The following is a 25,480-nucleotide window of genomic DNA, read 5'->3' as shown; positions in this document are numbered from 1 at the left end:
TGAAGAACCTGTAGTGGAGGTGGTCATTGGGGGTGCCAAAAAGCATTGTCGCACTTGGCGCCACGAGCACTAAAGCCGGCCCTGCCTGCGCTCACTGCCTTATATCCCTCTGTAACCCACACCTCGCGCTAACTGCCATGACATATCCCTCTGTACCCCACACCTTGCGCTAACTGCCACAACATATCCCTCTGTACCCTGCACCTTGTGCTCACTGCCGCAACATATCCCTCTGTACCCCGCACTTCACACTCACTGCCACATATGCCTCTGTATCCCACTCCTCACACTCACTGCCTGATCGCTCATTTTACCCTGCCATTCATCTTCTACGTGTTCTCTCCCCTTCCGCTCGTTCTACCTCTGTTCACCCCTTTACTTCTTTTTGTACCTTACTTCTTTCTCAATATCTCTACTTCTTTTCCTCTTCAGTAACATCTGTGACACATCTCTGCACTTCCTTTATATCAACGCACCCCTCTACCTCACCTGTCTACCTCAGTCTTTATTATTCCCTCTTCCTCAGCTGTCTCTACCTGTCTCTGACACACCTCTCCCTCTCTCTACCTGGCCCTCTCACGTTCTACGGCTGCGTTATTGTGCCCTCTCCATCTTTGATTTACCTGTCTCTGCTCCTGAATCTTTTTCTTCTACACCTCACTTCTTTGTCTACCCTTCACCCCTTGCTACCCTTCTGTTTGCCTCACTACGATCTTTACCCAACCCACCTTCAGTGCCTCTTCCCATTTCGCCTCACTCCCTCACAGCGCTCTCCTAGCATGCATCTGTTTCTCCCCTCACCACCATGCCTGCCTCTACGCCGCCTTACCTTTCTAACCAGCCTAACTTTCTACCTTCCTGTTATTCCTGGTAGTGAATCTTTCATTTCACCCCTCCGGGTGTATTACCTACGCATTCAAATTGAGTAGGTCATTGCTGTGCTCCCAACCCGACATCGAGACCCAGTCCCCTAGCCTCTCAACATGCCCAGATATAACAACAAGCTTTGGCATAGCCAATTGGTCTCGCCTTTGGGACCTGCTGCAGAACTAAATACTTATACTGCCGGCATCATACTTACCCAGCGCCAAGACGCCTTGGCAAAAGTGCGCTATATAAGTTCTTCAGTCAGTGAGTCAGTCATAAGGTCCCAAAGGCGAGACCTATTGGCTATGCCAATGCTTGTTTTTCTCAGGTTGGCCTGAACATTACCCGATCCTGATTGTCTGCCATTTTAGCCCCGCCCCTATTGATTAGCATTAGCCACGCCCCTTCATTTGCCAGGTTCGCCCCCCCCTGGAAAAATTTCTGCGGACGCCCATGTTCTTTTCCTGTTTTTTTTTGTGTCGCATACGAATCTGGTATCATTTGCAGCGTGAACTTGGTCATATGTAGGTATTTGTGAGTTGATTGTGGGTGGATGTTTATAACGGCCACGGTTGGAGTTTAGTCTAACTTCCACTGCCAGTCAGTGAGTCATAAAGGTGTGCAAAATATATGCACATCCAATCCCTGGCCCCTCTGCAGAGCATACAGAGAAGTGGTCACATATGTGTCGATAGTAATTGTTTTTAAACTACAGGTTAAGCCATGCCCGTTAATTACTTAAGCCAAGCCTCTGGAAACGATTAATAGTTACGCTGCAGAGACCACGCCCAGATGTGTAGCCAGTGTCTTGGGCCCTGTGAAAGCAGAAAATGAGACCCCGGGTGCCTGTTCCAACTGTGAAATACAGCAAGTAATCAGGATTCAGTGGGCCCTTCAGCCCTCTGGGCCCCGCTGCACAAAAGTAAGCTACTCGCCTGGCTACGCCCCTTTTAGAGACTACACTCCCCTATATTGTTCATACCACAAAAAGCCCTGGTGTAGTCTCGTAATGATAGCGGTTTGCTCGGAAGACTCCCAGTTCGTGTGCTCTGTTTCAACTACTTGCCATAAAGTAAACAACGCGATGAGTCATGACGCACACTTGCGTGACGAACGTGGCTGCTGTTGCTAGGGACGCGGTAACCACGGTAACTAATGTATAACAAGATGGCCTCTCAGAGCAGGAAGAGCAAAAGGTAAGAAGAAATACGACAGGCGGCCCAGGTGACCCTAGGTTGCTGGGATAAGACGCCCCTGATGGAAGGAACAAGACTGAAGGGACAAATAGCAGCATAATATAGTGACTGGAGACCCTCTGTTGAGATAACAAGTGACTCAGTACATGGGAAACAAGGCAATGAGAGGGCGCAAAAACACCTGACGGAAGGGAGGCGAGACCCCTGACTACATTGATTGCAGGAGGTTCCCGAAGAAGGGTAAACTGTCTCATGGAATAAAAGGAGGACACTCTGGGGATAGCCGTCTCCACTAACTAATTGGGGGCACGAAAGAGTAACCAGAGGCAGCTCTAAGAAGGGACGGGAGTCCCTGAGAAAACGGACTGCACGATAATAATGAGATGGGCAGTACAATGGTGATGGGAGGTTAGTAGAATAGTGATGGGAGGGGTAGATGGCAACCTAGAGAAGAGGAAACAATTCCCTAAACGAGAGAAGACAAGATGGGAAAGAGACAGAGGTTCTCTGATCGAATGTACAAGCGTCCTCCGCGGTAAGGGGGTCTCCAAGGGAAAGGATAATAGATATTTTACCGATAATTGTAGCTGTCGGATATGTTATGACGCCTGTTACTGATGTTAGTGTAACACTTGGATTGTGTGCGCTGGCCGACATGTGGCAGTATTGTACCTAAAAAACAGAGGCAGCGGGGCGTTCCCCAGCAGGCCCTATAGGGAACAAGCAAATTATATACGCTTAAACACTCTGACAAGCTACATACTGTCTTGTCGTGCATCTTACTGTATGTACGTCACGCAGCTCAATTTACCTATTGTTTTATTTGAGGAAAGTAATATATAGAGATTCAAAGCAATGCATTTGTATTATGCAAACTGTAATGCTGGAGTTTGTTGCTAGTCCGCAGCCCTCTCTCGCTACCAAGATTGAAGCTCCTGTACAGTGACTGTTTCTGAAGTAGCTGGCCTTCTTATGTTATGTGTAGAGAAGGCTCTACCGCTGGTTCTGTTTTGTGAATGTAAGGGATGTATACTAGTAAGGGTCTGAAATTTGCTGTAAGATGAACGCCTAACACAGAGCAAGACACTTTTAGATATGCACATATTTTTTTTATCTGGATTTCTTCCTGATCTCATGCTTCTCCCTAGTTGTCTGAAATGGGGGCATATGCTTCTCAGCAACTATACTGAGTCCCATGTTTTAGTCCTTCCCATTAGCACCCGAGAATAGTATACTCACCCGCAATGGCCTTTTCCTACCCAAACCCAATCACATGCTTAGCAAGACAAATAAGGATCAGCAACAGGTTCATTGGTATTCCTGGTAGAACGTATATTGATTTTACTTAACAATTCACACATTGCATTTTTAAACATGTCCAATATACAGAGAAAGATTTAAATATATCATAACATTTACTATTGAATTGAGAATTCACACATGTTTCTGGTTACGCCCCCCCCCCCCGCCCCCCCAGGTGGCAGGAACCAACAGCCAGCAAATATATGTATACCAAAGAATTATACATTACTGAATGTGACATCACGATAAAGATGAATTGCATATTTACAAAACCAGTTACCAGGAAACTGCTTAACGAACTGTCCCTGCCTGAGGTACCAGTGACCAAATTTGCCACATCCCATGGAAACATAAACGATGGGCAACACATTGCTAGAATACCTGGACCACCAGCAGGTGATCCTTCTTTCTAACAATCCCCGTGCTCACCTGAAACACCCACAAAAGGAGTAAACGAGAAGATCCAGGACTAATATACTTCCAATACCCAGTATACAATGTGGAAACTGCAGAGGTGTAAATCAAAAATGTAAAATTTCCCCCATACATAATGTGCCTCAACCTGGATCTTGAACCCAACCAGGACTGGAACTGTCCCAGTATCAAGTGCCATCTTGAGACTTAGGGCATCATTAGGATGCCGGTGGGACTGCCACCAACAGGCCATCGGTGGCGGTCCCACCAACAGACAGCCCTTCAGGCCTACCGCTGCATTACAATGCATGTGGTCAGACCCTTGATTATTGGTGGGGAGACTGCCGCCTCTGACAGGATCTACTGATCCTGACAGGGTGGCGGTCGGAATTGTAATCCAGAATGGAGGTGGTGTCTGCTCAGGCACCGCCGTCAGGATCACAATTTCCCTTTCCGACTGCCTGTTCATGGTGGTCCCACCGCCATGAAAAGGTAGCTGGAAAGGGACCTTGGAGGCCCCACGCAGGGCCCCTGTCCCTCGTGGGCCACTTTAATGTGGCCCTGGGGGCATATATAGTGCCTCCACGCACATTCATGCACCGTGTGCCAGGCAAGGTGCCTGGCACACGATGCATGAATGTGCAGAAAGTTATCAATAACACTGCGGCTTGAACTGCAGCCAGGGCTACAGCAGAAGCCCCAGTGTTATTGAACACTTTTCTGCCCAGCGAGAACATTGTAATTGGGCGGTAGGGCTGCTGATGTCTTGTCAGTGGTCCGCTGCCGTCGGCAATGGTGGTCAGACGCTTGTCCCGACCGCCATCGTAATGTGCCCCTTAATGACAACGGTTCCATCTTGAGCTTCCACCCTGTGCCTGCCAAAAAAGCAATTCAGGTTATAATTGAAAATCACTGGGGAACCAAACACTAGCCAGCCCCTGGTTAGCTGTGGAGCTTGCCAATATATTTGCTGGCTTTCAAGCACACTCTGGAAACAGAATAAATAACCCCGTGGGGAAATGCTCTTTGCAGCTTCCACTCACTAGCAGCCGTGGGAAACTGTGAGGGTACTATTTTGGGTGCCTCAGTGCTGAGGAATGCTACTAGAAAGCACTATCAGTGAGCTACAGAATCTGTTGGCATAATTCTAGAAAGCACCATCAGTGGACTGCAGTATCTGATGACATATTCTATGACATTATTCCCAGCCTTACTCGATACTCCTCAGACCGACCATACTTGGTGGCTATGGTTAACAGTCTGGAATAGTAAATGAAAACAAGCTGGACCATACCTACACCTTGCTGTCTAGACAGTGGGTCATTATGTATTACCACCAGCTCCTTCTTAGCTGAGGCATTTGCTGCAGATTAACAGAGATTATGAGAAACTATGGGTCTATGAACAAAATAAATCTTCCACTAGTGATGTCAGCCTTATTTTGCTTTTGACCAGATAGAAATGGCGCACCTGGCATTTCATGCTGCCTGAATTTATCCAGGTGGGAATCTATACTTAGCCATTCTATGAAGGTAGAGGAGCCTTGTTAGAAATGGGATTTTTGGTCGGCTAGGGCATGTGCCAAAGTCGGGCAGAAACCACCACTCTAATCAGGATGAGGGAGTTACACTCCTAAAATAACCCCTGCTCACCCCCTTGATATCTTGGCACAAGCAGTCAGGCTTATTTTAGAGGCAGTGTGTAAATCATTTGCACATAACCAACAGTAATACAGTGTAAGCACTACAAAAGGACACCACACCAGTTAAGAAAAATATCCAATATTTTTATATACTTAAGACAAGACCAAAAACGATAAAAAATCCATAATACAATACTTAAAAATCTTCGGTTATCAAAATATGCTTGAAAAATAGTTCCTCGATGTCGATACCTCCGTCCAGGGCTATCACGGCGTCATGAGCAAACAAATACAAACAGTTCTGGCTGACCGCAGCATCGCGGGCGAGCTACGGTGTCGGGAAGACCCGCAAACAGTACCTTTTAGAAATGCAGGGCATCGGCGACCTCTCGTTGAGCTTCCGAAAGCACGGCGTCCGCAGGTGTCGGTTCCGGAGGTCGGTGCAGGAGTCGTCGGGGCCCTCGAAGTCACACGTGTTGCAGATCGAACTCCTCTCTGTTGAAGTCAGGAGTGCCTGTGTTGGGTGCTGCGGTGCGAAGTGCAGCTGTGCGGTGCCCTCAGGTCACAATGCGAGCAGTGGCTCGGTGGTGGCATCAGATGGCCTCGTCGGTGAGACCAGGGTCGCGGTGTGAAGTGAATGCGGTGCTCATTGCGGTGCTGGCAGGTCGTGGTGCATGCAGCGGCGTCGTCGTTGCTGAAGCGCTGTCGTCGGCTGACGAACTGGAGTCGATGGCGCCGGCGTCGGTAGGCCAAGGCTGTGCTGCGGGATGAGGGCGGTGCACCGTGTAACTTTACGAGCGGTGCCATCGAACCATGGTGTAAGCAGAGGCGTCGATTTCGGCAGGGAGCGGCAGCAGCGGGGATACCAAGGTGTCATCGTGAAGCAAGGCGGTGCGGAGTACGGTGCCCACAGGTCGCGGTGCGAACAGCGGCTCAGTGGCAGGCATACTAAACTTTAATTTCCTACCTAATTCCCTGGGCCAGTTATGTTTATAAGATGTTATAAACAAACTCCCCATTCTGTCCTATGGGGAGCAGGTAGCCTTGCAATAGCGAAAAACGAAATGGGCCATAATTCGCCACCAGGACATCCCACACACACACACACCAGGGCATGTCCTACCTTTCACATACACTGCACCCGGCCCACAAGGGTACCTTGGGCCTACCTTAGGGGTGGCGAACATGTAAGAAAAGGGAAGGTGTGGGATTGGCAAGTGTGGGCACTTGCCAGTTGACATGGGGGTACCAGACCGCACACGGGCTCTGCGATGGCAGGCTCGAGTTACCTTTTACGGGCCGTTTGTGTGGGTGGCACAATCCAGTGCTGCAGCCCACCAACAAGCAAAAACAAACAAGTGAACAGATAGGATATTGCACAATCACTTCACTGAACCTACACAATCAGTTCTTAGTGCATGTGGTTTAATTCACATTAAATGCAATCATTTATCACATTTTTTTTAAAGCAAACATTTCATCATGACAAAGAGAAGAACATTTCATCATGACAAAGAGAGGTGAACCCAATGTTTCCTTATGACCTCAATACATTCAAAAATACGTAAAATATAAACAAATCGCAAGACCTTAACAGTGACGAAACATAACATGAATATACAAGTATTTAGAGTAAGAACACCATTCATATTCTCATAGGCCTCCTGTATATTGGAGGAAAACAGTCCGTGTGTACAGAACAAAAAATGAACAACAGGCGGACATAGAGAAATTCAAGAATCCTGCCTGTATGCTAGGCTGAAGCGAACTAAATAATCTCATGGGTCATGTCACAACTCGAGATTAATATCTTTAACTATTTCCCTTGTGTTGCCCAAACATCGATAATTGCCTTCAGCCCACCAACGGCATTTGATTTACAGGCCCTGGCACACGCAGTGCAAACAGGCCAATCCTGGAAACACCAATCCATAACACATTTTACCACAGGAGCACTTGCACTTTACCACTGATCAGCAGTGAGAAAAGTGCGCAGAAACACTAAGCCAGCACTAATGGAGTCGAAACCGGGAGGTCAAAAAGCAAAAAACTCAGGGAAAACACGCCAAAAGATGCCAAGTCTAACAAGCCTTGTTGGCCTTCTTCTGGATTGAAGCTACTGAGGCCATGCATTATTATATATGTATAAATTCCACTGCCATGGGAGCCGATATCATGTGTCACATGGTGGCACCGTGTGAGTTAGCAGGTATGTAGATACCGTCAATTTGAGGGACCGGATGTAGGCAATTTCCCACCAAGTTGGCCCACTGTGCAGGATGGGTGAGATCTTAATTCGTGCTGTTTTGCAGTACAATTCTCATGCTAGCAAGGCCATTCCATTGTCAATGCACAACTGCTATTATTGCACTAGGCTGCAAAACGTGCATTTGACCATGGCATTCTGAACTGCATGTAATGTAAGCTGAAGATACTGCGAGTACCACAGCCACCTCTTAGTCTGCCGCCCCCATGCTTAAGCAATCTAAAGAGAATAGTTTAATCCTCCAATGACGTTTTCCCACCAAGCAACTTGGTGCATCCACCGAGGAGAGCTGCTAATGATGCACTTGTGGCATTCATGGTAAATATATTGCTTTTTCGACTTACTTTAAGGGGCTTTCAGTCAGCTCCCTTGAATCATTGGCTTATTTAGCTCCAGATCCTTGAGACATTGGCTTAAGACATTGACAATCATATATTGGATCAGCCTACAGAACAATTTTAGTATCACAACTTTTCTGCTACCTTTAGAGTGTGTCCTTCTGCTTCCAACGGAGCGCATGATGGAAGGATTTTACCATACAAAGGAGTTGTAAGCAGCCAATCCACACTAGAGAGCCAACACTAACAAACATATCTGCAGAAAAAATATATGCAAGCAACAAAAAAGAATGCAACTCTTTTTTCTGTAGTAACCCATTTTCGCATACTTTTGTCAGTGCTTGCAAAGCCAATTCTTTTGATGCATGGTGGCATGTGCTTGGTTGATTCACACGTTATGCAAACACCATACCTATTACCTTTGCCAGTGCTTGTTAATAACTCTCTAAAGTGCTGTGACATCGCCTCTTTGCCTTTTTTGAGCAACTATTATATACCGAGATTCTAGTCCTCAAACCACACTGCTATCTTTTTTTATCCGAGGCCAGAAAACAGCAAAATAAGCACCATTCTTCATGTTCACAAAGGCCAGGAATTAGTTGATCACTCTGTACAATTAGTTATCCTGGTTCTGAATACCTTTGCTGAAAAATAAGTAATTCTCTGGGCACTATAACATGTGTCCCGTTCCTTCTGGTTTGGATTCAGAAGTTTTAGTATCCATGGGGTGACTATCCAAATGGTTGACCCTGTTCCATCTTTCCACCACTGAATAGCATGTGATTCAGTTAATGAAGATGTGCATTCAGTAGTGTCAATGGGCGTGTTCCTATCTTAGGTGAATGTATCAAATTCAATACATTGTGAGTGAATATTCTAGGTGTTTGATGGAGGGTTTACAATGATACCAGTGGAGACCATCAACCACACATCTCATTTTAAAGTAACTCAATTTAAGGCAACCCAGTAAGGGTACATAATGGAAATATTGGATAGGGTGGTAAAACAGACTACACTCTGCTACCATAGTGAATCTAGAGGGATGGGGCAGACGATCACTCATAACATGAACACGGTTGGTTGGGAGCTTGGTAGGGTGCTTACCATTTATTAGTACATTTTTTATCATTTTAACCTGTAGTAGAGTAATATCACCTTTAACTATTCGATATTCACTTGTATTGTCATGCACTCATCAGGCCCCAGCCATGGAGACGACACTGGGGCCAATGCTGGACCTCCTATCCCTCTCAGAGCCACACAAGATCAAGGGAACAAACTCTTTGGATCACACACAGCCCCTGGGGGAAAGAGGGGTTGGGATAAAATAAGAAAAGAGAGACGTGCGTTATTGAATCTACCCAGTGGCTGTGCGACACTGAGTAACAGGTTTTGTCACTTCTGAGACCTTCTGCGTTTGTAAGGTAGATGTGCACTTGAATAGAAGCTCTGGTTTTGCAATGACACAATACTAACCTTGGGCGTGGGTTGCTTAGTAGCGCTACGCGCAGCTACGCAAAGTTCACTTCGCACTACGCAAGCAACGCGTTGCTACGCGAACTGTGTAGTGCACTGTGCAAAATGCTGTTCGCACTGATTGCACACTGACGGATGCTTGTCCGCACTGTGCAATCTTTGCAAACCGCATCTTGCACAGTGCAAGCGGTCGTTTTCTGCTGCTCGAGTAGATTTGTACTCGAGCGGCAGCTTTCTCATCGTGGACTGGTAGTTTCTCATCGCGAGCTTACACGACCACTCGCAATGAGAAACCTGACCTCCCCGCGTTGAAAATCTCGCCAGGAGGCTTATTTTCCACGCTCGTGATCGGCAACTTGATGTTGCTGATCGCGAACGAGGAAAAAGTCTCGCCGGGATGGTATTTTGCTCACTCGCGGTCGCCAACTTGATGTTGAGGACCGCGAGCAAGCAAAAAATGCCCGCTACGCTACATGTTTTTGCACTGTGCTACATGCAATTCGCGTAGCGCGCAATTGCGCAACCTATGCGAGCGTAGCATAGTCCTACACCCAGGGTTACACAATACACTGGAAATAAGAGGAGGCAGTTATCATCAGTACACTAACAGGTCTCTACATACAATGTCCATGCATTCATTTCAGTGACATACACTTACAGGTCTCATCAGCAGCATAGCATGAAAGCAGAATAACCAAAATCACAGATTGGAGTGTGGCACTCCCAGGGATAAACTCGGAACACAGATTGGAGTTACTTGCACTCCTAGGGATCAAACTCGGAACACAGGTTGGAGTTACTTGCACTGCCAGGGATCAAACTCATTTACTTAACCTAGTTCTTCCACTTGACTGAAGTTCGAAGAAGATCTCGAGGCTTTGAGTGAAGGAGTCACAGGGGGTCTGGAGTAGCTGTACAGGAGGGAGAGGTGAGGTGAGGAAGAGTCAAGGGAGTTGGTGCCCTGAGAACCACTGGTTCACATGGACTTGAAGGAGTGCTTCTCGATTCCGGCTAGATTCTTCAGGTGAGTGAGAAAGGCTGTAGATTGCTCTGCAGAGAGTGAGGCCAAGCCACGACTTGGGGCTGGGCGGGGTTTATATACCCTCTCAAAGGCTCAATGAATGTAGCTAGATCACGTGTGCTATGTGAGGCACATGGCTGTCTGGAAGGTTCTCACACCCTTGAAGAAAACACAAGTTATTACACTCACTTTGACCTTTCAGGAAGGGCAGGTGAAACTTGGCAATCAGAACCAAATAACAGGAAACAAATGTATCATTTTCACTTGAACATGGATAATGGAAAACAACACCAAGGCCTTAGTAACAGCAAGAGCAAGACTTGCTATTGGCTCACGGGATTCAGTGGGAAGCTTGCACGGATTCAAGCGCAATGGAATTATGGATCGTGGGGAACATCAGTCATGGTATTATAGGGTGGCATAAAGTGCCACAGGGGCAATATAACACAAGCCCTGCGCGCTAGGCCACTACGCAGGGGACGCGTGAAGATGTTGTGCAGAGAGGGCACAGGAGGGGTCATGACCGAGAGGGAACATGAGGGGGTCGTGACACATATAATATGGCACCTGTGGCATTGCCTCAGATGACTACCTGTCCCTTTTCTAAATCTTCTAACTTAAATGGCTGCCATGAGCCTCGCCACAATTTGCAACAATTGCCCTTCAAACCGTATCTGTTTATTGTAACAGCTCTGGTCAACAGGTTAATTCTTATATTCTTTATTTTTAATCTTTAAATATTGGAACATACTTGATATCTGCCTCAGGCCATTACCATCTGACGGGTGTTTACAATTAACTACTAAGTCTTTCACAAAGACGGCATGAATCTTATCTTCTCAAGTCAACGGCTATTCACAAATTCCTCTCGTACTTTTAATATTCATGTTTATAAATAATGTATTTATCCAGGTAGTCCTTCACTTTCAAGGAAGCGTATGGTAGTGATAATAGTTACCAATTTTATAGTTATTTGTATCTGTTTCTACGCAACTGCGGTTGGGATGAGGGCATGCATGGGACAACTGTCTTTAATATGTTAATTAGAATGACTCCATGAACCTTTCCACATATGTCAATGGTTACTTCTTAATTCCTCTGTACCTACCAGCATTTAAGTTCTCAATTAACGAACACTTGCAGAGCACCTTTTTGCTTTCCTATCAGTTTAGGGTCTTTATCACAATTACCATTTTAAAGTTCTTTATGTCTGCATTTACCCTAATGCAATTGGAAAATTCCCCTTGCTCCATGGCCACACAGTAATATCATGATTTTGTGTAGCAACTTTAATGGACTCTTTCTCCCTTACGATTACTTACACCAATGACCGACAGTAAGAGGGATGTTGCAGTGTTACTATTTTTGCGCCTCACGGGCAGACAATAAGTTATCATGCCTGTAGCCAGTTTCGTTAATTACTATATTACATGGCTTATTTCTTTTTAAGTGACATCACATACCTTTCAGTTAATCCATAACAATTGTTACTATTTGTTTCCTTCTTCCCCATAGCTATACGTTCACCCTCCAAAACAGCAATATTCAAATATGGCCCGGGGACCGCTTGTGGCCTTCAGACCTTCACATGTGTCCCCCTGGTGAACAGAAGCACCAGGCAGCTGTTTACATGAGAGAGCACCAACATTCAGAAGGATGTTAAATAAACAGACATTCAATCAAATAATCTATCAGTTGGTATTTGTAAAGCGTGGCTATCGCCGTGAGGGTATCCAGGCACTGGGTTGCTGGGCTTAGTCGAAGAGCCAGGTCTTGAGTCTCTTTCTGAAGTCCATCAGCGAGGGTGATTTTAGGAGGCGGAGGGGGGGGAGTTCCAGGAATTGGTGGTATGGTGGGAGAAAAAGTGCCTTCCGCTATGACTACGGCAGATGCATGGTGGCTGTGCCAAGGCACGAGAGGCAATTAGTTATACACTAATTTAAGTAAAAGAAAATAAGCATGCAAGGTGTCCTACACCACTTAACTTTAGTAACACATACTTTTTTTTTAAAGACAACCTGCAATAAATGTATACAAATATGATAAACTCGTAGAAATTCAAAAAAGTGTATTTCATTAGCATGCAGAAGTGTTTCACCTTAATACATTAGAATATATCAGTGCATTGAGAATTATGTTTTAAAGGTAATAGTTTTAAACATGAACTTAGAAACCTTAATGCCATCTCCCAACCTGACAATGATGCCAACAGTGAATCAAACAGCCAGTCATTTGTTATGTGCACCTTCTGGGTGGCCTGGGTTGTTATTATAAATTGACAACATTATAGTCTATTAAATCAAACACAGGGGAAGTTTTTGTACAGCTTACATACCGAATTCCTCTATTTCAAGGTGCTTTTATGTGTGATGATGAAGAAATAAAAAAGTGGCCTAGGATCACACAATTTGGTCAAGTGGGGAATCCGGATTGAGCCCAGTGTTTCTGGTTTCATATTGTGTAAATTATTTTTTTCATTCCAATTTAGTAATGAAGTTACTTTCTTTTTACACTTGACTTACCCTAGGTAGGATTAGCAAGTGAAGTAGTTTTACCCTAAGGTGTGGTAGAGGGATATTGATTCAGATACATCATAACTCATATTGTCAAATCTATGATTCTTCTAGAGGCTTAGTTTAGATCACAGCGTGGGATGAAACCCTCAAACTAACAGCATGACTCACTCTCCACACCATCTACGTGCTTTGCTTCCCTTACGCCCACCTTATACCACACTCCTGCACTTCCTAAAGCCCATTCCTACCCTTCTAACAACAATGTGGCCCTCGGACACACCACAGACCATACTTTTCAGCCCCAGGGAAAATGTTTGCGAGTACCTAACCCCAAAACTTTCGAGTTGCCAACAGCAATTAGAACTAATTTGGTCTCTCCTATCCAATAAATGTATATTAACCCTCTTAAATCTCTGAACACTACAACTGCAGTATTATCACGTTATTCTGTTCCCATCTTATGATTGGTGTTTCGATTAAGTCTGCTCAGGTGATGCATAGCACCTATGGGTCTCATGATATGAGTAAGTCATACCTTCACGACCCATTTACTCGCTTGGTTGTCTAAGTTATTTTTTAGTTTACTTGGCTTGATATTACATTATAATGGCCGCAACAATAGCCTTCCAATATGTACCTATTTTATATCTGGCATTTTCGGTTAAATAGGCTATCATACCATTGCTCTTGACTGGTTCTGTGTACAAAGGTCTTCTAATTCCAAACATAGCTGGCTGGACACTACGTAATTTATTTGTAATGATATGCTGTCACATTATCAATGTCAGCACCCACAACCATGGACAATACTTTAACTCATGCTTTTGGGGTTTACATTATCCAAGCCTGCCCCCTCATACTTATTATACTCCATGATATATCTCTCCTACAGTCGACTATTTATACACAAGAACTGGGTGTTACTACCCACCTTTAACTCATCATAAGGTAGCTATCAATCAATCAATCAACCAGGGGTTTATAAAGCGTGCTACTCAGCCGTGAGGGTCTCAAGGCGCTGTTTGATGCACTGATGCACATTCTGTTCCTGCACTGTTTCCTGATCCCTACTAACACATTGGTGGTATGGCCTGCCTTACCCACTCACTCTGAGCCCATCCCTTTCAATCTGCATCCCACATATGAATATTTTTCAATCTTCTCTTATCACAACTCTCACTTGGGATTCACAACTTCAGTGGTGTACCCTCAATCACTACTTTGCACTAAAACTAAGATTATCCTGTTTTCACCTTGGACCACCTTCTGTTCTTGTTGTGGAACACCTTTGGGTCCTCTTGTACTTCCATTTTTTATGTTTTATATCCAGCAACTTCTTGCAACTTCACCTATTGCTTCTGCCTTGTGTCATATTTTCACAGCCTTGAAAAAGTCCTTTGGGACATAACTCATGCCAACTGTAGTACATTTGGCAAAAACGATTGTCAGAACAAGCCTACCTCACATCACTGTCTTCCATGTGACCTAGTGCCAAGTTTAGCCAGTGCCAACTGTGTTTTCCTGACCTCATCAACATAATGAAATTGATTGTTTTGCCAATACTAGCTGTGGTTGTCTAGCTTTTGTTTGGACAAATAAGTACTTGAAATTGTATAATTATCTCATATCTTTTGATCAATCATCACAAAAAAGGCTGGCATTTTTCTCACTGCTTAGTGTGTTCCCGGCAAACCTTGTTAAAGTTTGAAGGAGGGCTTTACAAATTTGCTTATTCATCTTTTAGAATGGAACTCATATTCATTAGTTTTGGATATGGGAATTTTGTAATATTATGTTATGTTGTATGATAGTCAGTGCATGGTGTCCTGTTAAAGTGTGCTATTTTGAGCACAATGATACTAAACTTTATTGTATAGGTTGGATATGTACGCAAGTGTACTGTTAGATCATGTGTATGGGGTATCTATTTGTGACTTGTGATATCCTAATCTTTAGCATATTGGTACTTGCATGATGTGTGTTCTTAACAGTCACTGTAAGGCCTCTAGCATGCTATTGATGGTCTAGTTTTGGGTGCTCATTCTGGGCTCGACTCACCTCATAATTTAAACAACACTGTGGTGTTTTGACCTGCCAGTTGGCATGATTTAATGCGGGGACGTGCTGAGGGGATCTGAATGGAGAGGAACTGGATCGATAAAGATGTACGAATGCTTGCTCTGATATTAAATCGGAGTTAACACCACACCTGCCTTTGCATGTTCTTACAATTTGGCGATGACGGGCTTACCTAGCCTGGCAACAGTGTGGTTGACTCGTGGGTAACACTGCAGGATTGTGGTGTGGAGACCACTGATCGTGGTGATGAAGAAGAAGCTTTTTCTCGGCGGTGTTGTCCTGGGGGTAGTCGAAGACATTGGTGATATTATTTCAGGTTCCCCTTGTTCTTACAATTTGTGGACTCCTCCCACTACAAACTGTTGCCTCGAGTGCTGTGCCACGCGCCCCGTTCCTTGACGCTGCCGGTGTTTTGCACGCCTACGTGTGACGTAGCATGCAGGGTGGCCATTTCAGATTGGATTTATGTGTTTTTTGTAATGCACATCGCATCGTGGCCTTTTTGGATTGGCCACAACACCTTGTCAGTGGGAAGTTAGTGCTGGATTTGCATCATATTGCGGCTGATGCTGTGTGTCTTGACTGTGACACTCACACCATATTACAGCTTTGATATTTTTGCTTTGTGAAGTGGCACCTAACTGATACTTTGTGTGTTGACAGTGACATGCGCACCTGTGCATGCACACCTCACTGCTATCTTCCATGTTTAATGGTGACATGCATACCTGTGTAACCTTGACTTTGTACTTGTATTTTCAATATTAGTGTGCCTAGCGGTGACACACACACCTAATCTGTACTCGGCTATGTGTGCCCTAATGTTTTCATTCACTTCTCGGTTACGGTTTCGTCCTCATCTTTGCAATCGCAAGTGAAATGGTCGGAGTGGAAGGTGTATTTTCTCAATTATATTTCTGCCATTGAAGAAGAGAGCCCTGATGAATTTACTACCACAAGGTAAAAGAAAATGTTATTAGATAGTTTGGGTCCTGAAGGGCTGCGAATCTATGGGCAAATGGAAAAGGAACCCTGGGCGGATGATGACAGTGATGTTTTTAGGCAAGCCTGAGAGGATTTAGACTGTTATTAACAACCTGCAGTTTGTGCAACCATTGACAGATATAATTATTTCCAACGAAGGCGAAGCAGTTTAGAGACTGTGGAGGATTACATTTCTGTGCTTAAAAAACTTGCAATTTCATGTAAATTTGGTCCACTGCATGAAGAATTTATTCGGGATCAAATTATAATGTACACTAATAATTCTAATATTCAGGAAAAGTATTGGGTTTGTGTGGATTATTCCCTGAAAGAAATAACTGCCATTGTCAAAAGCCAGGGAGGCTGAAGAGATGTGCCCAGGCAGCGATAAATAAATTATGGATTATGGAGGCAGATTTCGTATGTAATGTGTCTGAATTCCTCCAAAGTGGAGGTAAAAAACAGCCTAGCAAGGGATCTATCAGTAATAAGCGGCGTGACCCATCAGGCACTGACAAACACTTTACTTGTTACAGATGTGGTAACAAAGGACATTTAGCTTGAGACAAAAATTGTCCGGCACATAAGTCTAAATGTTCTTACTGTGGAATTGTTGGTCAGTTTGCTGGAAAAAATTGGGAAATGTTCAAGTGAAGTGTGCAATAGATAATTCTGACCCGAAGCAAGTTTAGCAGGAAGAATTGTTGACTGCTGAAGGCATTTTGAGTATCAATTGTCTGTTTTGAATGTCCACACTATTATTAAGAACAAATCCACGTGCATAATGAAGATTGAGGGAGTATAGATAAAAACAGCAGCTGAGTCTGGGCCACTGTACATTATTGTACAGCGCTCCGTGTGGGAAGAAAAGTTTGTAGGAGTTCTTGGTAATGATCTGACTCCAACTAATATACATCCGGTCACGTATTCAGGAGAAATAATTCCTATTGTTGGGTACAGAAACGTAACTTTTGAATTTAAGGGTAGAAGTACTAAAGGAAAATTGTCAGAAAGAGGTCCTTCGGTTGTATGTCAGGTGGACTACTATAGATCCGAACAGTAGAGAACAAGTGTTTTTGATCGGAGACCCTGTGGTACACATGGAGAATGAGTTGCTGGAACAGTTCCCCAATGTGTTTTCAGGTTCGGTTGGTAAGCTGTGTGGATTTTCACATAATATTGTGCTAAAGGAGAATGCAATGCCAGTGTGTCACAAGGTAAGGGGAATACTCTAGTGTGTGGAAGATGATGTTGCAAAGGAATTGGACAGGTTGGAGAGAGACAGAATTATTGAATTTGTTGATAGTGCAGAATGGTTGGCACCCTTGGTGGTTGCTAGAAAATCAAATGGGAAAATAAGATTATGGTGCTTATTACCAGTTTGGCGGTCCTATGGACCGCCAAACCCGTTGTGGTTGTCCGACCGCTGCCACACTGCGGGCCTGCCCTCATTACATGTGTGGTGGTCGGACCGCCACAGGACCGATGCGACCGCCGAGGATCCAGGATCCCGCGGCATGGCAGTCAGGCTGAGTAATATGCTGGTGGTGCAGCTGTAGCACCTGCCAAGTATATTACAAGAGGCCTCACTGCCATCCTTTCCATGGCGGCTAGCTCTCCATGAAAATGGTGGTGGTGAGGCAACTAAGGGAGCCCTAGCAGAGCCCTCTGCCACTCCAGGGCCTTGGGATGCATGCAGGGGGTCACATGTGCCTCCCTGGAAATGCACCCCCAGTTCCTGCATGGTATGGAATGCACAACATGATGCATTCCATACTTCGGCGTTGTCACAGCAATGCCTGTCTAAGGCTCTCTTATGAGCCTTAGACAGACACCTCCATGACACCGCCGCAGCACCACCTGCTCACCAAGGATTACAATCGTAATCCTGCAGGCAGTCGCACTACAGGCTTGGCGGTCCCTCCTGTGGAACACTGCCGTGGCGGGCCACAGGAGGACCACCAAACTCATAATAAGGTCCTAAGTGTTGACCTTAGGGATCTTAATAAAAATGTTGTAGTGGATAAATGTCCACGTTCCAAGGTCAATGAGCTTTTGGGAAAAAAACAGAAGTATTTAGTGGTTTTCTATGATTAATTTAACATTGGTGTACCACCAAATTCCTCTTCATTCTTCGGTAGATGTTTAACATCTTTCATTACCCGTTATGGCAATTATACATCTGTGGATATGCCGTTTGGTCTGGCTTCAGCAGGTGCCATATTCCAGAGCCTCATGCGCTCATAATTTAAAGACCTCAAAGGTGTAAAATACTTTCAGGACAACATCCTTATCATGGGATGTGACAGAGAGTCTAGCATGATCACAGACATGGGTCAGCTTTAGAAAGGCTAGCGGCCAAGGGTTTAACTGCAGAAATAAAGAAGTGTAAATTTGCAGTACAATCTGTAACATATTTGAGACAAAATGTGAACTGAGAAGGTATTTTTCCCAAGAAAAACATAGGTGAAGCTATTACTAATGATCCAGCACCCACCAGTATGGATGAAGTTAGATCCTTTTTGGGGTTCACTAAGTTCTATTCCAAATTTGTAAGGAATGTTGTAGTTAAAACCTACGAGTTGAGACAGTTGTTGAAGGACCATCAGGTGTTCACTTAGAACGAGACATTGCATAAAGAAGTTGAGAGCTTCAAGAAAGACATTTACATAGCTGTTACTCTGCAGGGATTTGATTTGACTGCTTATAGTGTTTTTACTCAAGTTCAAGCAGATGGTTCAGAGCATACCATAGCATTTGCTTTGCGTATAGGCATAGGAGAAATTTTCAGTAATTGAGAGGGAAATGTTAGCAGCAGTATGGAGTATGGAAGGGTTTAGACAATACTTATGGGGTGCAAAATTTACTTTATGCACTGATCACAAACCCTTAGTGAAAGTTCTAACAGTGGTTGGATCTATTAAAGCAACACCTCACATAGCCGAGAAAGTTCCTTAAGACTCCTGAATTTTGTTTATGATGTAGACTATTTGCCTGGAAACAAGAATAAGGTTGTTAATTACTTGAGGCGGTCTCCTTTACCATTGTCTGAATTCAAATGTAATGAGTGGAACGATTATAGTGTTGCTATGGTGAATAGTGACAATAGTGCAATTTTGGGTGAAGATTGGGCCTCTGGTTATGGGACTAATATCACATTGAAAAATGAAAGAAAGTACATTACTAGTGGTTGGCCCAGTAAGAACAGTGTGACGGAAGATTGTAAGACGATTTGGCAACTTAAAGATGAGTTGTCTGTAGGTGATGAAGGTTTCATCTTGTGAGGAAATAGGATTGTACCACCATCTCAGTGTCTCAGGATTAGGCTTTTGAGCATGAAAGACATTTGAGCATAGTGAAATCTAAAAGAAGAGTGAAGTCTTGTGTTGGTAGCCGAGTATAGATTCTGATAAGGAGAAGTACGTAAGGTTCCTCGAATATTGTACTAAGTTTGATAAATCACTCTCGGTTTTCAGACTTTCCTTGCAATGTAGGAAGAACCCAGATAATCCTTGAGAAGATCTAAGTATAGATGTTCTGATGCCTATTTTAGATTCTAGGGGGGTACCCAAGTATATAATTGTTCTTTTGGACATGTATTCTAAGTGGCTGGAAATTGATGTTTATCATAAAATGGATTCGAAGACAGTTATCTCCTTCCTTGAAAGGGTTTTGAGCAAAGGTATTCCTAAATCCATGTTGAGCAACAATGGTCCTCGATTGACAGCTGAGAAGTTGAAAAGTTTTTGTGTCATGGAATGGAATTAAGGTAAAACTGTAGTGTAGTTCCTATTTCCCTTATAGGCTCTGTGCATTGGAATAATATACACTATAGTTCTGTGCATAGGACTGAGGTCAGTATGCTCCTATCAAGTATATTAAACTTAATTACTTGTGTGCCAGCTAACTCAGAGGTCACTAGAAACTTCTCGAATGAACAAGAAGGGATTCGTTTCTGACAACCACATAAAAATGACAACTTTTTTTTCCTTTCAGAATCGGAACGTGTCTCAGAATCTTGAAAACAATAGATAACAGTTTCACTTAGTCAAACGTGCATGCTTAGTTTCTTCAGAGTTACACAGAAAAAAGGAAGACGGGCGTTTTCAATAAAAAGGATTTATTGAACAGTCTTAGTTCTCGTGTAAGAGATATGAGCTGTCACGGTCATTAGACAGTTAGCAAGATATAATATGCACAGCGTCAGCAGTAAGAAGTAAAACTGCAACAGCATTATCTTTTAGCTATGACCTATATCTATATACATATACATAAATACACAGGCTAAAAGTGGATACTTATCTGGTGCTTCTAAATAATTCTACCCCAGTGTACCTAACTTGAATGTAGTGCAAGGTAGGAAGTAGGTGCTGATTTAAGCTATAGTTGGTCTGAGCTTAAGTTAGTATTTTGTATGCCAAGAATTTCCTTAGGTTCAAGTCAGCTCCATACCTTAGAATGAGAGAGGTGGGGCGTGGCTAAGCACGCGATGGAAGCGGACGTGCCCGGGTAGAGCTCCCGCTCGAGCCCTCCTGCCCCGGGTCGTTTCTCCGCCACAACGCTCCTGAGTACTGCTCGTTCTGGCCGGCGGACCCTCTACGGAGCCTTCTCCGTCACCTGGCCAACTTTGCAGAGAATCGGCGGTGGAGAACCGCGCCGACCCTACAGGCGGGACTGCGGCCGCTCTGCTGGACGCGCGGCCGCGGCTCGCGGTTACGCAAGCCCGAGGCGCTGCCTCTTCCCCTGGGCCCATCGCGGCAACCTGAGAGGGAGCTGCTGCGACGCTGAGTGGTGGCCTGGTGAAGCGAACGCCGCGACTAGACTCGTCTGGGGACCCCCCTGCGGAGCCAAGGGGGGGGCAGCGACGAACTGGGGACACCCCCCGAGAACGCGAGACTGCACTACTGGCGACGCCCGGACTCGGGGTGAGCCGTGTGCCTGGACCCCAGCGACAACAGGCTGCACGCCAAAGGTAATCGTCGCGTCCCACGTGAACTGGGGGTACACTGGAGGAGCAGCGGAGGAGGCCCCTGGAACTGAGAGAGCGCGCACGGCCCTAGCTTCTCCCCCCCCCCCCCGCACGCTGCCAGGGCAGTGGACGTGCCGAGACGGCTTTCACCTTTGGAGTCAGCGATTCTACAACACGACGCGCTGACGCACGTTGCTGCAGCCCGTGGGCCCTGGAGCCGCTGTGGGAGCGCCGACTTGGGCCTTCTGGACGCACACATGGCGTGATCCCTGCGCCACAGGCTGGGGTGAGAGGCGACGCGGGAGGAGGGGCGCAGAAGTGCCCTGCGGACTGGAGGGAGACACTGAGCGTTGCTCCAGCTGCGACCGGACCCCCTCACTAGTTGGGACCCCTGGACACGTGGCGATGGCGGCGCGGCCTGGCTGGCTGAGGCAGTGAGACAGGACGAAGCGCCGCTCCCCTTCATCGGAGTGGGGCATCAACGGAGCGGAACTGCCCTGCTGCGCGGCAACGGCCCCCCTACCCCTCGACGACGGGAGGGGACATCTTGCACACGCCGCCGGCTCCATGCCTAGAGGGGCGCGAACTCGCTCCGGACCGGGAGCTGCAGCGGAGAGGGGACGGCACGAGAAAACGACACCCGCGATGGATGCTGACCACGTAACGGCGAAATTGGACAGCGTCCTGGCGGCCATGGAGAGGATGGAGGAATCGCTGCAGCAGACACGCACCTCCCTGGAGACCCGAATAGACAGTGTGGCAATCGACCTAACGCACCTCAGAGCCGACCACAAAAAGCTGCAAACGCGCACCACCGCGCTGGAAGGCGCCATGGCAGCGGTCGAGCCGGCGACGAAACGGACAGAAACGAGAGTGCAAGACCTTCTGCATCGGGTGGAACTGTTAGAAGGAAGGGCTGAGGACGCGGAAGGCCGGGCACGAAGGAACAATGTCCGCCTGGTAGGCATTCCGGAGAGATGGGAAGGGGCGAATCCTGTCCGCAAGGTGGAGGACTGGCTACGAGGCCTACTACCAGATAACACACTTTCCCCGCACTTCGTGGTGGAAAGGGCCCACCGCGTGCCCGCGAAACCACCTCCTCCGGGCTCTAACCCTAGGCCATTTCTCCTTCGAGTACTCAATTATAGAGACCGTGATGCCATCCTGCGAGGAGCCAGAACCTTAGGGGAAGTTACCATTGACAATGCAACAGTGATGTTCTTCCCCGACTACACGGCGCGAGTACAGAGGCAGCGACACTCTTTCCTAACGATCAAACGAAGACTGCGCGAAGCGGCCCTCCAATATTCGCTACTCTTCCCGGCCAAACTACGGGTGGTGGCGCACGACAAAACCCACTTCTTTACGAGCCCCGAGGAAGCGGAGGCCTGGCTTGATGGCGGAATGCCGGACGCACCGCGGCGGACGACGGGAGCAGGCGCGATGGAGAGAACGAGGGGATCAAGACGACGGCGCCGCCACAGGACGCCCATGCCGCCGCCGGCCGGAGGGACGGCGAGCCGCTCCCCGCCAGCAGACCTCGTTCAACAGGAGCAGCGGGATGCCCTGCGCAGGGTGGCAGAGATCAGCAACTCCCCGGCGTCGTCGGCTCGGCCGGACGCCAGCCCGACAGTACACTCAATGGACGACGAGGCGATCTATGGCATCCCGGACACACAAGACTCTGGGGGGCCCCCGGAGGTCACACCGCAAACGGCGGACCTCTTCGGCTGAGGCGCCCTGGTGATGGGCTGCCGCTTGACGCGACCCGCTGACCTGCCGAAATCCCTGTTGGGTGGCCCCTCGTGAGCCTGAACTTGCTGGAGGGCCCTGGCGCCTCCGCCGCTGGCACTACGAGGGATCCACCCACGGAGTTGGACACTGTGAGTACATTTTCTACTTATGACCACTCGGCCTGCACACCCGATTTACAGACATGTAGAGACGCCCTTTGGTGCCACATGGTCGGCTTGTTGCCACTGGCGTGACTTGAGAAGGGACATGCCTGTGCCCCCCCCCTCCTCCGCGGGCGCTCCAGCCCCCGCTGGCCTGATGGCCGGGCACACAGCTGCTACGGCCTTGCACTATAGCCCTCAGACGTCTGCCGGCCGACAGCAGCATATATGCAACACCCGGGCAGCACGCGGGGCGCTTCCAAAACTGCACTGTTTCCATTGCTGCTCAGAAGATACATTACCCACCCCCCGAGACTGTATAGTTCGTAAGCTCGCTTGAGTGTTTGGACGGCGACCTGTTGTACAGCCGACCTTTTGGTATTCTACAAATTTTCTTTTAGTTGCCATGTTCAGGCTTTTTATGCAATCTTTCTTCCCTCTCCCCTTACCCTGCTGGAGATCACGACACTGCGCGCACACCACCCGTTTTAGCTGCACGGTGGGAGCGGATTGCTGGCCCTGGGGGACCCTTGAGATGGGGGATGTGCACTTGGGGGCTGGGGGAGACCCCCACACACAGGACCACTATGGCTAGCACACAAATATGCACCTGGAATGTCAGGGGGATGCACACACCGGCTAGGCGCTATCATATCTATTCGTACCTAAAGCGGCACAAGGTTAACGTAGCGCTGCTCCAGGAAACCCATCTGAACGGGGCAGAGGTGAGGGCGCTCCATCGTCGATGGCGGGGGCAGCTGTACGCTACGGAATACTCCTCATTTGCTCGCGGAACACTGATATGGATTCGCCCAGGGACCCCGTGGGAGGCCACAGACACTGCGATAGACAGTGAGGGCAGATACACGGCTGCGCAAGGCAGGCTAGATGGCCAATTTATCACACTGATGTCCCTCTACTCCCCAAACGTTGAACAGGCTGGCTTCCTGGCGCGGCTGTCATCGACTATGGCAACTTGGCATGACACTTCATGGATCATAGGGGGCGACTATAACTGCACCTTAGACACCACGCTGGATCGCTCCTTCCCGCCCCCAGCTAACGCCCCTACCAGGGGAGCCACGAAGGCGCTGCTGGAATGGGCCGCGCAATGGGACTTACAAGACGTCTGGCGGCAGCGCAACCCAGGGACGCGGACGTACTCCTATTACTCTGGCGCTCACGACTTACATGTCCGCCTCGACCGTTTCATGGCATCCACAGACCTCCTACCTCATGTGACGGACGCACAATATATGGGCCGCACACACTCGGACCACAATCCACACTTCATGTCCATAGCCTGGGCCCGCCCACACCCCCCTGTCCCCACATGGCGCCTGCAACCAGCGCTGCTACTAGATGCGGTTTTCCGCGCTGCCCTACTCGAGCGCGCCGCGCAATACTTCGAGGATAACACCGGCACAGCGACTGACTCGAGGGTGGAGTGGGATGCCTTCAAGGTCGTGATACGAGGCCACTGCCTGCACACTCAGGGGCAGATACGACATCAGCTGGAGAGAGACCTTACCAGGCTAGAGTCGAACTTGCTTGCGCGGGAGGGGGAGGCTGCGGAGGGAGACGGGGGCCCACTGCATGATGCCCACGCGGAACATGCGCGCCTATTGGAGCGACTTCGTAATGTCAACTATGCTGCGCACTCGGCGAGAACCCACCGCCTTGGTGACAGACCAGGCAAACTTTTAGCGTGGCTGATTTCGCGGGACGCCCGCTCCGCACCAGTGACGGCCATACAGGGCGAGGGGGGGGAACTGGTGTACACACAAACTGGCATCCATGACACTTTCACTGTCCACTATAACGCATTGTACCGCTCCCGACTCGCGGTCCCTTACACTGATATCACAGACTATCTCTCCCCTCTGCCGATGCCGCAATTGACTATTGCACAACAAGACGAACTCGGCGCTCCGCTGGAGGCGGACGAGCTTAGAGAGGCCATCTTTCAGCTCTCCAACGGGAAAACCCCGGGCCCGGACGGGCTACCGGCTGAATTCTACAAGGCTGGCTCGGACATCCTCATCCCGGAGCTCCTGCGAATGTCTGCAGCGGCGGCGGAGGGAGCTGCTTTGCCCCCGACGCTGAATGAGGCCACACTGGTCTCTATACTCAAGCCAGGCAGGGACGGCACGCGAGTGGGCTCTTACCGCCCATTGGCTCTGCTAAACACGGACTATAAAATCCTTGCTTCTGCGTTGGCTAGGAGGTTGGCCCCTCATGTGCCCGCTCTTGTGCACCGGGACCAAAATGGATTTGTCCCCACACGCCATACCTCCTACAACATCCGCAGGCTCTTCCGGGTACAGGAATACGCCACGCAACAGTGGCCAAGGGCGGGATGCCTGATACTGGACTTGGAGAAAGCCTTCGACTCCGTTGAGTGGCCGTACCTGAGAGCAGTAACAGAGAAATATCGGCTGGGGGGGGGCTATAACGCCATGCTCGCCCTACTTTACAACGAACCGACCGTCCGGGTCCGCACGGGCCGCATCCT

General features: G+C 47.6%; 1 protein-coding gene across 1 annotated transcript in view; it reads left to right on the top strand.

Moving 5' to 3' along the window:
* Positions 1-1,985: 1,985 nt before the first annotated feature.
* Positions 1,986-25,480, top strand: part of LKAAEAR1 (LKAAEAR motif containing 1) — a 128,432-nt gene continuing 104,937 nt past the window's right edge. The window contains exon 1 of the mRNA XM_085619669.1: positions 1,986-2,063. The gene's annotated coding sequence lies outside the window, so the exon portion shown is untranslated. The remainder of the gene's footprint in view (positions 2,064-25,480) is intronic.

The sequence above is a fragment of the Triturus cristatus genome, chromosome 7 (genome assembly GCF_964204655.1).
Source record: "Triturus cristatus chromosome 7, aTriCri1.1, whole genome shotgun sequence".
Classification (NCBI taxonomy): domain Eukaryota; kingdom Metazoa; phylum Chordata; class Amphibia; order Caudata; family Salamandridae; genus Triturus; species Triturus cristatus.
This window is presented reverse-complemented; position numbering and strand designations above follow the sequence as displayed.